Here is a 14,844-nt window from a genome sequence, read left to right as displayed (position 1 = left end):
CATTTCCTACTCCACGGGATATTCCCGACCCAGGGATTAAACCTGCATTTCCTGCATTGGCAGCCGGATTCTTCACCACTGTGCCACCTGGGAAGCCCACTTTCTATTTACAGTTATTACAAAATATTGGCCATGGTCCCCTTGCTGTACCACACATCCTTGAGCTAATCTTACACCCAGTAGCCTGTGCCTTCCTCTCCCCTACCCCTGTTTTGCACTCCCCCTCCCCACACTGGTATCCAATTATTTGTTCTCTGTATCTGTGTCTGCTTCTTTTTGTTATATTCACTAGTTTGTTGTAGTTTTTAGATTTCACACGTAAGTGATATCATACAGCATTTGTCTTTCTCTGACTTATTTTGCCTACTATAATGCCCTCCAGTCCATACATGTTGCTGCAAATGGTAAAATTTTGTTGTTTGATGTCTGAGTAGTATTTCATTGTATATGTACGCCACGTCTTCTTTATCCATTCATCTTTTGATGGACACTTAGGTTGCTTCCATATCCTGACAGTAAATAATGCTACTATGAGTATCTTTTGGAATTAGTGTTTCTGTTTTCTTCAGATATATACCCAAGAGTGGAATTTGCTGGGTCATGTAGTAGTTCTACTTTTTAGTGTTTTGAGAAGCCTCCATCCTATTTTCCACAGTGGCTGCACCAATTCATATTCCCACCAACAGTGTACAAGGGTTCTCTATGTCCTTGTCAGCATTTCTTATTTGCATTTTTTGTGATGGTAGCCATTCTGACAGGTGTGAGGGGGTATCTCATGGTGGTTTTGATTTGCATTTTCCTGATGCTAAGTGAGCATCTTCTCAGGTGCCTATTGCCCATCTGTATGGGGTCCTCTTTGAAAAATGTCTATTCAGTTTCTCTGCCCAGTTTTAATTGGTTGTGTTTTTTTGATGTTAAGTTGTGTGAACTGATTATAAATAGTATAAATTATATATATAATATATATTAAATTCAATATATTATAATATATATATAGTAATCCTTTATCAATCATATCATTTGCAGATATTTTCTCCATTTGGTACATTGTCTTTTTGTTTTGTTGGTACTTTCCTTTGCTGTGCAAAAGCAAAAGCTTTTAAGTTTAATCAGGAGGAGGGAAGAAATTTTACTTAGAGAAAAGGATATTTAAAAAGAAAGATAGGGAGGAATGGAGGAAGGTAGAAAGAGAAATGGATACTGCCTGAGCCCCATTGGGTAATCATGACACTAAATGCCAAAATAGGCCAATGACCTTGAAAGTGTCTAGTATAGATCCTAAAACATTGCCTAATGTATAAAATAGAATAATGGGAAGGTCAAGGGTTTTGGAGTCAAGGCCGACCTGAATTGAAATCCTGGTCCCACTATCTATGCTCCACTGACCTTTTACAAATTTGCTCCCTGTCTGAGTAACAGTTTTCTCATTTGTAAAATGCAAGTAAAGTTCCTTACCTTCTAGGAGGTTGGGAGGCATAACGAGATCACATGCATAGGGGCAGGCACAGTGCCTGGCACATAGCTGTTGCTCTGGGAAGGTTATGTTTTCCCCTTGGCTCAGTTGCACTGAAGCAACTTCAGGCAGATACAGCTGGGCTCGAAATTCCTTGGGCTGTGCTATGATAACAGAAAAACAGAGGAAAGCCACACTCCCATGAGTAACTTCAAGCCTGAACTGAATGGCTGTATTCCCTTACCTTCCATCATTATTGCACATTTTCCGTGGGTTACAGTGGAAATAACAAAGTATTTGGAGTCTGACTGACCTGAACATGCAGGTCTTAGGAACCCAGACTTCGGGAAAACAATAAGAAAGCTACCTTTCCCCTGGCATCTACTATTAGCCTGACATTCTTTAACCAGTCTGTGCTGTGGCCATTACTATTCCTGTTTTATAGATGAATAAACAGAAGCTTCCAAAGGTGAAGTGACCTGCTCAAGATCACACGGATAGGAAACGCTGACCCTGGGGTCCAGCACTGACCTAGAAGGCCTTTATTCTTCCCCGTGATGAAGAACCCAAGGCCTCTAGAACCCACCCTGCAGGGACTTTGCCCCTTTGCTGGACTGCTGTCCCCTACCCCATCTCTCTTCTTCTCATCAGGCCCCCAGCTCCCAGGAGAGTCTCATGTGTCTGAAACTGGGATCTCATCTAAGTTGTTATCTGCACTCGCCTTAAGGATGCTCCCTCTCTGGAGTGCCCCCTTCTTTCTCATAATGTGATGAGCTTATCATGAAGCTAGGTGTGGGAACTGGGACATAACAAGTGCGGTGCCCAGTACCCTTAAGCTTCTACCCCTCTAAGCCTCCTACCTCTGAGTGGGGACCACATCCCAAAGTGTCTGCTTTTGACCAAAGATTTGAATAGACATTTTCCAAAGCAGACATGCAAATGACCATTAAGCACATGAAAAGATGCTCAACATCAGAAATCATTAGGCAAACACAAATCAAAAGCACAGTGTGATACCACCTCACACCCTTTAGGAAAGCTACTATTAAAAAAAAAATGACAAAGAGAAAATAACATTGGAGCGCCGTGAATTTTTGGTTCAAATGTAAAATGATACCGATGCCATGGAAAACAGTATGGCAGTCCCTTAAAAACTTAAAAACAGAACTACTATGCGATCCAGCAATTCCACTTATGAGTGTGTGCCCAGAAGAACTGAAAGGAGAAACTCAAAGAGATGCTTGTATGTTTATACATAACATAATTATTTACAACTGCTAAAGGATGGAAGCAACCTAAGTGTCCATCAACAGATGAATGGATAAGCAAAATATGGTATATATATATATATATATTAATTCAATATGTTGAATGTGAATATTATTTAGCCTTAACAAAGGACATTCTGACACATGCTACCCATGGATGGACCTTGAGGGCATGATGCTAAGTGAAATAAGATTTCACAAAAAGGCAAATACTACTAATACATGATTCCACTTAGATAAGATACCTGGAGCAGTCAAAACCACTGAGGCAGGAAGTAAAGGGGCAGCTGTTGGGGGCTGGGGGAGAAGGGAGTTGGAAGTTAAGTGTTGAATGGGTATAGACTTTCAGTTTTGCAAGATGAAAGAGTTCTGGGGATGGATGTTGGTGATGGTTGCCCAACGATGTGAAGGTACTGAATATCATGGAACCGTATACTTTAAAATAGTTCAGATGATGAATTTTATGTTTATATGTTTTTACCACAATAAAAAAAAAAAAAAAACAACAACCGTGGCTCTGAGATCTGTGAGCCTTTATTATTCATTCTCTTTTAGGATCTTTCACTTATTTGAAATACCATTTTGATGATTAAAGGTTACATTTAATCTGCCTCGTTTGTGACGTCTTGTGTCTCCGGAAGCCTGAGGAGGGAAGAAAGCCATCGTGTGACCGCTTCATTATGTAACACTTCACACAACACCCGGGAGGAAATGACTCCAGGAGAAGATAAAAATATACTCTGAGATAAAAAAAAACCAAACCAACAACTGCTGCCGTCTCCTTTTTCTCCATGACTTCAAATCCAGACAGGCAAAGTGAGTAATTAAAAATATTCGGGTGTTATTTAGAGTGAACTTGAATAATAACCAAGTACCCACATTAATAGCATGGCAGGCATGTCGGCACGTTGGATTCTGCCACCCAAATGCCTAGTGTTCCAAAAGACTTCCCCACAGAGTCTAGGTTCTGTGTTTAGGTGTGCGAAGCCTGTGTTCAGTTTTCTCTCTCTTTTTCGTGTGCCAAAAAAGAGGAAAAACTCACTTGGCTCATAAACTGTCTTTCACCTTCATTCCCCAGTGTGTGGATAACCTTAGATGAGGTACAGAGTCAGGCAAATGCAGATTTGGGGAACTTGAGAGGGCCAGGTATGTATGTCCACGGACACACACAGGTAAGTAGGCAGCTATCTGGATATGAAAGATAAATAGAAAGAGAGAGAGGCAGACTCAAAGAGTGATATAGTTACATTCTACCATTAGGATGTACCTAACAGAATAGATCATTGCAACATAAGGTGTTAAATAAATAGTGCAAAGAAAAGGACAGTACTCTTGGAGCACCCTCTAAATGTGTCTTAAATGTCTGGCTTTTACATTACTTCCTCTAATATTCTTTCATTATAGGCCTAACAATAGTTATGTTGACATAGTCAAAGTGATGGGAAGAGGACTACTTTTGGAGGATGAAACTTGTGAGAACTATGATTATCCTTGCTTCTGGGGTGTGTGTGTGTGTGTGTGCGCGTGTGTGTGTGTGTGCACACACAAGCGCAAGCATGCGTGTATGTATGCGTGTATTAAATACCTCTTATGCTAAGAGATCCAGAAGGGTTACAGGCATGAATAAAACACAGTTCTACTTCCCAGGAGTTAATAATCTTGTGAAGCTGGAGACAGACACAAAGGTCACCATATTTCAGAAGTTGCTAACACAGCTCCCAGAGGGATCGGGCAGGCTAGTGGAAGTGGATGACATGGACCAAGTGGGATGAACTGCAACTCAGAGCACATGTGCCCCATCCAAAAGAGGAACCTGGAACTTGTCTCTGCCTGCTTGTTACCCTGCAGTAAAGCAGTCCAGGATGGTGGGAGCCTCTGATTTTAAAAAGCAACCCAAATATAGTTTTTGCATGTGTGTGACAGTTCCCAATCCTGATGTTTGCCAGTTAATTTCATTTTTTAACAAGCAGTGTGCAGGCCAAATGTAACACAGTGAGGTCTAGGTTCAGCCAGGTCATCCAATATGTCATCCTCTGATATCATAAAATATGAAGACAATAGAGGAGGAGACAGACTAATTTCATGAGCTGAGGGAGGGCTTAGGGAAGGGGAGAACTTCATAGAGTAGACGATGTCTGAGCTGGACCTTGGGAGACCAATTTGCCAAGAAGAAAACTAGAGGGAGCAGCATTTCTGGCAATAAGAACAACATGCACCAAAGCACGGGCTTCCCAGGTGGAACAAGTGGTAAAGAACCCGCCCACCGATGCAGGAGATGTAAGAGACAGGTTCAGTCCCAGGGTTGAGAAGATCCCCTGGAGGAGGGCGTGGAAACCCACCCGGTATTCTTCCCCGGAGAATCCCACGGACAGAGGACCTTGGCTGGCTACAGTCCATGGGGCCACAAAGAGTTGGACACAACTGAAGTGACAATTACTCAATGTGACTGAGGCAGAGCATAGGTAGGCTTGCTGGACCCGAGGCTGAAATGGTATTGAAACCAGCTTGTGAGGAGTCTTGAATGCCAGCACAAAAATGCTGTTTTTAGGGCAGTGGGGAGACATTCTGGATTTGTAACAAGAGGGGGATAATATAAAAAGATTTTGTTAAAGAACAGCTACTGATGGGCCTCATAAAAATGGGAAGGTGTGGAGACACTGGAAGAATAATATTGTATATTAATTTTAACTTAATAAAAAGTCAAAGGAATGTGAGGCAGAACAGAATTCCTTAAAAACCTGTAGAGTGAGAGGTAAATTTTTTTAAAGCTACTGGGATCTGGAGGACTGCTTGTCACTACAGCAAAATCTAGCCTATTCTTAAAGGAGAAAAGGAAAGAGATACTCATCTGAATTCAGTGTTCCAAAGAAGAGCAAGGAGAGATAAGAAAGCCTTCCTTGGTGATCAATGCAAGAAATTGAGGAAAACAATAGAATGGAAAGACTAGAGATCTCTTCAAGAAAATTAGAGATACCAAGGGAACATTTCATGCAAGATGGGCTCAATAAAGGACAGAAATTGTATGGACCTAACAGAAGCAGAATATATTAAGAAGAGGTCAATCTTGAGAAAGAAAAATGGAAATGGAGGAATCAACCTGCCTGACTTCAGGCTCTACTACAAAGCCACAGTCATCAAGACAGTATGGTACTGACACAAAGATAGAAATATAGATCAATGGAACAAAATAGAAAGCCCAGAGATAAATCCACACACCTATGGACACCTTATCTTTGGCAAAGGAAACAAGACTATACAATGGATTAAAGACAATCTCTTTAACAAGTGATGCTGGGAAAACTGGTCAACCACTTGTAAAAGAATGAAACTAGAACACTTTCTAACACCATACACAAAAATAAACTCAAAATGGATTAAAGATCTAAACGTAAGACCAGAAACTATAAAACTCCTAGAGAGGAGAACATAGGCAAAACACTCTCTGACATACATCACAGCAGGATCCTCTATGACCCACCTCCCAGAATATTGGAAATAAAAACAAAAATAAACAAATGGGACCTAATTAAACTTAAAAGCTTCTGCACATCAAAGGAAACTATAAGCAAGGTGAAAAGACAGCCTTCAGAATGGGAGAAAATAATAGCAAATGAAGCAACTGACAAATAACTAATCTCAAAAATATACAAGCAACTCCTACAGCTCAACTCCAGAAAAATAAATGACCCAATCAAAAAATGGGCCAAAGAACTAAACAGACATTTCTCCAAAGAAGACATCCAGATGGCTAACAAACACATGAAAAGATGCTCAACATCACTCATTATCAGAGAAATGCAAATCAAAACCACTAAGAGGTACCATTTCACGCCAGTCAGAATGGCTGTGATCCAAAAGTCTACAAGCAATAAATGCTAGAGAGGGTGTGGAGAAAAGGGAACCCTCTTACACTGTTGGTGGGAATGCAAACTAGTACAGCCACTATGGAGAACAATGTGTAGATTCCTTAAAAAACTGGAAATAGAACTGCCTTATGATCCAGCAATCCCACTGCTGGGCATACACACTGAGGAAATCAGAATTGAAAGAGACACGTGTACCCCAATGTTCATCACAGCACTGTTTATAATAGCCAGGACATGGAAGCAACCTAGATGTCCATCAGCAGATGAATGGATAAGAAAGCTGTGGTACATATACACAATGGAGTATTACTCAGCCATTAAAAAGAATACATTTGAATCAGTTCTAATGAGGTGGATGAAGCTGGAGCCTATTATACAGAGTGAAATAAGCCAGAAAGAAAAACACCAATGCAGTATACTAATGCATATATATGGAATTTAGAAAGATGGTAATGACAACCCTGTATGCGAGACAGCAAAAGAGACACGGATGTATAGAACAGTCTTTTGGACTATGTGGGAGAGGGAGGGGGAGGATGATTTGGGAGAATGGCATTAAAACATGTACAATATCATATAAGAAATGAATTGCCAGTCCAGGTTCTATGCAGGATACAGGAAGCTTGGGGCTGGTGCACTGAGATGACCCAGAGGGATGGTATGGGGAGGGAGGAGGGAGGAGGGTTCAGGATGGGGAACATATGTGTACCTGTGGCGGATTCATTTTGATATATGGAAAACCAATACAATATTGTTAAGTTAAAAAAAAATAAAAAAAATCACCTAAGGCTGGGGGGTGGGGGGAAGAAGAAGTGGCAAGAATACACAGAAGAACTATACAAAAAAGATCTTCACAACCCATATAATCATGATGGTGTAATCACTTGCCTAGAGCCAGACATCCTAGAGTCTGAAGTCAAGTGAGCCTTAGAAAGCATCACTATGAACAAAGCTAGTGACAGTGATGGAATTCCAGTTGAGCTATTTCAAATCCTGAAAGATGATGCTGTGAAAGTGCTGCACTCACTATGCCAGCAAATTTGGAAAACTCAGCAGTGGCCACAGGACTGGAAAAGGTCAGTTTTCATTCCAATCCCGAAGAAAGCCAATGCCAAAGAATGTTCAAACTACCACACAATTATACTCATCTCACACGCTAGGAAAGTATTGCTCAAAATTCTTCAAGCCAGACTTTAACAATACATGAACCGAGAACTTCCAGATGCTCAAGCTGGATTTAGAAAAGGCCAAGGAACCAGAGATCAAATTGCCAACATCCATTGGATCATCGAAAAAGCAAGAGAGTTCCAGAAAAACATCTATTTCTGCTTTATTGACTATGCCAAAGCCTTTGACTGTGTGGATCACAACAAACTGTGGAAAATACTTAAAGAGATGAAAATACCAGACCACCTGACCTGCCTCCTGAGAAATCTGTATGCAGGTCATGAAGCAACAGTTAGAACTGGATATGGAACAATGGACTAGTTCAAAATTGGGGAAGGAGTACATCAAGACTGTATATATCACCCTTCTTATTCCACTTACATGCAGAGCACATCATGAGAAACGTCCGGCTGGATGAAGCCAAGCTGGAACCAAGATGCTTGGAAGAAATATCAATAACCTCAGATATGAGGATTGACACCACACTTACAGAAGAAAGTGAAAAGGAACTACAGAGCCTCTTGATGAAAGTAAAAGAGGAGAGTGAAGAAGCTGGCTTAAAACTCAACGTTCAAAAAACGAAGGTCATGGCATCTGGTCCCATCACTTCATGGCAAATAGATCAAGAAACAATGGAAACAGTGATAGACTTTATTTTGGGGGGCTCCAAAATCACTGCAGATGGTGACTGCAGCCATGAAATTAAAAGATGCTTGCTCCTTGGAAGAAAAGCTATGACCAACCTAGACAGCATATTAAAAAGTAGAGACATTACTTTGTCAACAAAGGTCCATCTAGTCAAAGCTATGGTTTTTCTGGTAGTCATGTATGGATGTTAGAGTTGGACCATAAAGAAGTCTGAGTGCTGAAGAACTGATGCTTTTGAACTGTACTATTGGAGAAAACTCTTGAGAGTGCCTTGGACTTTCCTTGGTGCAAGGAGATCAAACTAGTCAATCCTAAAGGAAATCAGTCCTGAATATTCATTGGAAGGACTGTTGCTGAAGCTGAAGGTCCAAAACTTTGGCCACCTGATGTGAAGTACTGACTCATTGGAAAGGACCCTGATTGATGATGGGAAAGATTGAAGACAGGAGGAGAAGGGCATGACAGAGGATGAGATGGTTGGGTGGCATCACCAACCCGATGGACATGAGTTTGGGCAAGCTCCGGGAGTTGATGATGGACAGGGAAGCTTGGTATGCTGAAGTCCACGTAGTCACAAAGATTTAGACATGACTGAGTGACTGAACTGAACTGAATGGATATTAATTTCAGGTGAAGGACATAGTGATTCAATATTTTTACGCATTATAAAATAATCACCATAATAAGACCATTTGCCATCCATTACCATGCAGTTGTTACAACATCATTGACTATATTCTCTCTGTGTATATTTTGTATGTTACATCTCCATGAATTGTTTATTTATAGCTGGATGTTTGTACCTCTTAATCTCCTTCACCTATTTCATCCATCCCCTAACCTTCCTCCCTTCTGGCAACCACCACTTCATTCTCTGTATCTGTGAATCGATTTCTTTTTCATTCTGTTTATTTGTTTTGCGTTTTTAGATTCCCCATATAAGTGAAACCATACAGTGTTCGTTTTTCTCTGTCTGACTTATTTCACGTAGCATAGCACCCCCCCCCCAGATCCATCCATATTGCTGCAAAAGGCAAGATTTCATTCCTTTTTATGGCTGAATAATATTCATTTATTTATCAATCTTCTTTCTCCATCTGTCAAGGGACACTTATGGACACTTAGGTTGCTTCCGTAACTTGGATATTGTAAAGAGTGCTGCCATGAACACTGGGATACATGTACATTTTCAAAGTAGTGTTTTCATTTTCTTTAGATAAATATCTAGAAGTGAAATCTTTGGATCATATGGTAGCTTCATCTTCATTTAGAGGCTAATGGAGTTTTCACCATCTGGCATATATAACCAGTCATGTAGTAGGGACAGCAATATGGTAAAATGCACACTGGTTTTTAAAAGCTTCCATCCAGAAAGGACACGGTCATTTATAATCACTTTTGTTTCACCAAGACAGGTGTCATGGCCAGTGACCAACTTAAGGGGATCAGAAGGCATAATCTTATCTTTTTCTCTAAAGGTGGGAAACCAGAAATACCAGTAAACAGTACTACAGACTGACAACTTTAGTGACTGACATGGTAAGACATCAAGAAGGGTAAGGAGGAAACTCCCGTTTGTGGGCGTGACAGAGTAACAGATGCTTCCTGCCACTAACAAACATGAAGTACAAAGCATACGAAGTGACTGTTTTCAGACATTACAACAGGAATGTTGTAATGAACATTCAGTCCAAGACACTGAACCTCGAGAAAAGGAAGTCATGCAGAGTAAATCCCCTCGTTCGCCTGGGCTTTTTGCCTTGATCACTTTCTGGGCCACCGTGCAGGCTATGTGGAATCAGAAGAGCAGGACAGCCTCACTGACCTGAGGCGGCAGAGACCCGAGTTTCATGCCACTGAAGTGACTGGGATTTGCTGGCCAGGCTGCCAGAGGGGAGGGAAACGGGCAGAGGGAGGGCCCCCAAATCTGCATGTGTGATCCCTGGCCAAGGCCTGGGTGACTCGTGCGTAAGCAGGATTCCATAAGGCTTCAGGATCAGCCCGCACTTTCAGCAGAGATGCTCAGAAAGGACATGCTTTATAAGGTCCTACTGTAAGGGCCATATCTTGGGACTCTAGACAAAGCCAAAGAATAAAGTCAATAAAGGACCATTAGAGTATGCTAGCACCTTAACTGCATACCAAAGCAAAACCCACATCCTTCAAAGATGAAAAAAAAATTATCCAGTCTCCTTATAATGTGTTAACCCCAATGTCCAAAAATAGAAGGCACAGGGAAATGTGACTAAGAGTCAAGGAGAAAAACCAGTCAGTACAAAGAGACACCGATTTCCCACCTTTAGGGCATAAGATAGGATTAAAGTGAGTGAGTGAGTGAAATCGCTCAGTCGTGTCCGACTCTTTGCGACCCCATGAACTGCAGCTCACCAGGCTCCTCTATCCATGGGATTCTCCAGGCAAGAGTACTAGAGTGGGTTGCCATTTCCTTCTCCTAAGATAGGATTATACCTCCCTATTTGCTTGAGTTGGTCACTCGCCATGTCACTTGGCTCAACAAAAGTGAGTAGAAAAGACACATGTCCTTTCTTTTGCAATAAGCAGACAAGGATGAGAGTAAAATGGTTAAAAAACTTTTTGTTGTTGCTAATTGACTTGAACAAACCTCAGTGACTTATAGAACAATACCAAGTGGCCTGACATATGGGTCCTTGGAGCTCCAGAGGACAGGAGAAAGAGACAGTGGGTAGAAGAAATATTCCAAGAAGATTCCCAATTCATCAATTCCCACATTTGAGGAAAACATGAACCTAAAGATCCAAAAATCTCAGCAAAACTGAAGACATATAAAAACAGATAAAGCACACCTACACACATATTATCAAACTACTAAAAATGAAAGAGAAAATTTTAAAAAGCACCCAGAGGGGAAAAGACACATTATAAATAGGAGAACAGCAAATGGATAATGACTGACTTCTGTCAGAAGCCCTCAGAGGACGACTGGATAGCACCTTCAAAATGCTGAAAGAAACAGTAAGTTAACCCAGAATACTATACCTGATTAAAATATCCTTCAAAAGGAAGGTAAAATAATGACATTTAAAAGCAAACAAACTCTAAAAAAAACTTATCTCCAGTAGAACTTCACTATAGGAGATGCTAAAGGAAATCTTCCAGAATGAAGGGAACTGACATGAGATACAAACTAAGATCTCAGAGAGGAATGAAGAGCATCAGAAGTGGTAAATATATGGATGAGCCTAAAACACTAGGTCTTTTCCTTCTCTTAATTTCTTTAAAAGACTATTAACATTTGAGCGAAAAATAATAATATTAATGTTATTATAGGGTTTACAATGTATGAGGAAAAAATATACAATGATCGCACAAGGCCTGGGGGTGGTAAATCATACAGCTGAAGATTCTTACATTTTATTGAAATGGTATGTTAACTTTAATTATACTGTGAGAAGTTAAAGATACATACTATAATTCATTGGGCATCCAGTTAAATATTATGAAGTGATAAGGACAACAGGAAATAAACTTTTAAAAATATTTGATTAACCCCTTTAAAGGCATGAGTGATGGAACAGAGGAACAAAACACAGAAGGGACAGATAGAAAATAAATAGCAAGATGATGACGTTAAACCCAAGTGTTTCAATAATCTAAAAAAAATTTGGTTTTATATTGGAGCATATTTGATTAGCAATGTTATCAGTTTCAAGCATATAGCAAAGTGATTCATTTATACATATACACATATCTGTTCTTTTTCAAACTCATTCCCCATTTAGGTTATTACAGAATGCACGGGGAAGAACAGGAGAAAGACACTGATAGCTGACGAAACAATGGCCTACAGAATGTAGACCAGGGTGGGAGGAGGGGAGGGGTAGACTGGGAGTTTATGATTGACCTGTGTATACTGCTGTATTTAAAGTAATCAGCAAGGACCTGCTGTATAAGCAGAGAACTCTGCTCAATATTCTGTAATAACCTAAATGGGAAATGAGTTTGAAAAAAACAGATATGTATATATGTATAAATGAATCACTTTGCTATATGCTTGAAACTGATAACACTGCTAATCAAATATGCTCCAATATAAAATCAAAATTTTAAAAAGAATGTAGGTGTAATTAGACTCAGGAGAATTCAGGCTCCCATATACAAATGCATCCTTTAGGCACTGACCAAGGAGGTGATAGGATTAAAATCCAGGCCATGTTCGATTCTCCAAGCTGTGTGTCCTAGCACAGAGTTCTGTCTGCAACAAAACACCTTTTTCTTTCAAAGATGTCCATTGTGGGAGGTGGGGCATGCTGTATCTGACTAGAAGGACTGCCTTTTTCTAAACTACACAAATTCCTGCATGCACTGGCTCTGGCCTCAGACAGGAGGTACGACTACTCCTTGAAGGCAGGTGAGAATAGGGAGCGTGGTGCAGCTATGATGACCTTGACAAGTGAGTAGCCTGGGAAGGACAAGGACTTGTGTAGGTGCTGACCTGGAGGCCCTCTCCCCTTCTTTTGTGAAGCAGGGTGTTTTTTTACTACTTCCCTTGGGCTGCCATAACAAAATACCACAGAGGGGCTTCCTTAACAAATTTATTTCTCACAGTTCTGGAGGCTAGAAGTTCAAGGTCAAGGTGTTGGCCAATTTAATTTCCAGACAGGGGTCTGTTCTTGGAATATAGATTCTGTCTTATTGCTGTGTCCTCACATGGCAGAAAGAGAGAGGAGTGTAAGGGAGAAGAGAACACATGGGTCCTCTGGTGTCTTTTCTATAAAGAATCTAAGGCTATCAGACTGGAGATCTGCTCTCATGATCTCAGTTAGCCTTAACACCTTAACCTTAACTTTAGCCTTTCCTAAAGGAAATCAGTCCTGAATATTCATTGGAAGGATTGATGCTGAAGCTGAAACTCTAGTACTTTGGCCGCCTGATGCGAAGAACTGACTCCTTGGACAAGACCCTGATGCTGGGAAAGATTGAGGGCAGGAGGAGAAGGGGCCGACAGAGGATGAGATGTTTGGATGGTATCACTGACTCGAGGGACATGAGTTTGAGCAAGCTCCGGGATCTGGTGATGGACAGGGAAGCCTGGCGTGCTGCAGTCCATGGGGTCGCAAAGAGTCAGACATGAATAAGCGACTGAACTGAACTAAACCTTAACACTTACTACAAATACAGCTACCCTGGGGGTTAGGGTTTCAACATGTAAATTTATTTGCCTCCAGATGAAACAGTTCAGTCAATGATAGACTTTTCTTGTCTGACTGAGTTTTAGGGGAACTATGCCAGTGAGAAATAACCACAGGATTCTGACATAACAGCTTTGAGGAGAAAAAGTAGGTGAGAAACTTGTTCTGCTTAATGGACAGAGGTGGGGTTTGGAGAGGGGCCATCAAAGGCCCAAGGCTTGAGCCGAGCCCAGACTATCCTTTGGAGTGACTATCCTGATGGAAAGACCCCCCACCACTTAGACCTGGTCCCTTTCTGTGAGAAAGGAGGGATGTATGAAGTGGGTGGGGATGGAAATCCTGCAAAGGAGCTGTGCCCCAGGAGGAACCAGGGATTGCATCTGCCTGAGGTAGAGTATGCTGAGACCCGTGACAATTTTCTGTTACAGGGGCTCCAACAGGTTTGGTAGGGGATCATATAAGATGTGTGTGTGTGTGTGTGTGTGCACGTGTGTGTGTGTGTGCACGTGTGTGTGTGTGTGTATGCACGCGCGAGCGTGAGGGCAGCCATGGAGACAGATGCTAGACCTTTCCTGCCATTCCAATGCTTTCCCTTCTGTCTGCAACACAATTAATAGGCTTCTTGTCATAAAGAATCAAAGCTCAAGAGGATCCCATATGAGGGGCCATATGGGAAAATTGGGAAGAACTGAGATCAGACCTTCTGTGAATGCTTGGAGCCTGTCTATAAATCTGGGGAGAGCTCTCTGGGATAGGAGGATGGGGGAGGAATGCAGGGGAGTGGGCATCCCTGGGTTTTTCCCTTCCTGCCATGCCAGGATTTGGTCAGATGTGTCTGTTAAAAGTGGGTCCCCTCTGCCCCACCAAATGCTGCCACCACCAGAAATTTTCAGATATCTGGAAAAAGTCAAGGCAGAGAAGAAAAGGAAGAAGGTGTATACTCTAAGGAAGCATCTACCAAACCATGGAGTGGAGAGGGGTTTCCAGCTGGCTACAAGTTAAAGGTAGGCTGGGGGCAGCTTCCAGGGTTCCCAGAACCTAGACGGATATATCTGTTTTTGCAGTGAGATTCACAGAAGCCCTGCATTTAAAATGTTACAATTGGATGCATTCATTCTACCAGCATCTGTGGGCAGCTGCAATTTGCTTGACCCCGTGCTAGTTATGAAGAAAAGCCCCACAGAATGTAGTCGTAGGAGTCTCCCTTGAATGCTGACAGTCCTTTAGAATAATATCTCTTCTGAAGTAAGCCAAGAAAATGGACCACACTT

Source organism: Bos javanicus, chromosome 10 (genome assembly GCF_032452875.1).
Source record: "Bos javanicus breed banteng chromosome 10, ARS-OSU_banteng_1.0, whole genome shotgun sequence".
Lineage (NCBI taxonomy): Eukaryota > Metazoa > Chordata > Mammalia > Artiodactyla > Bovidae > Bos > Bos javanicus.
Note: the sequence above shows the minus strand (reverse complement) of the source record.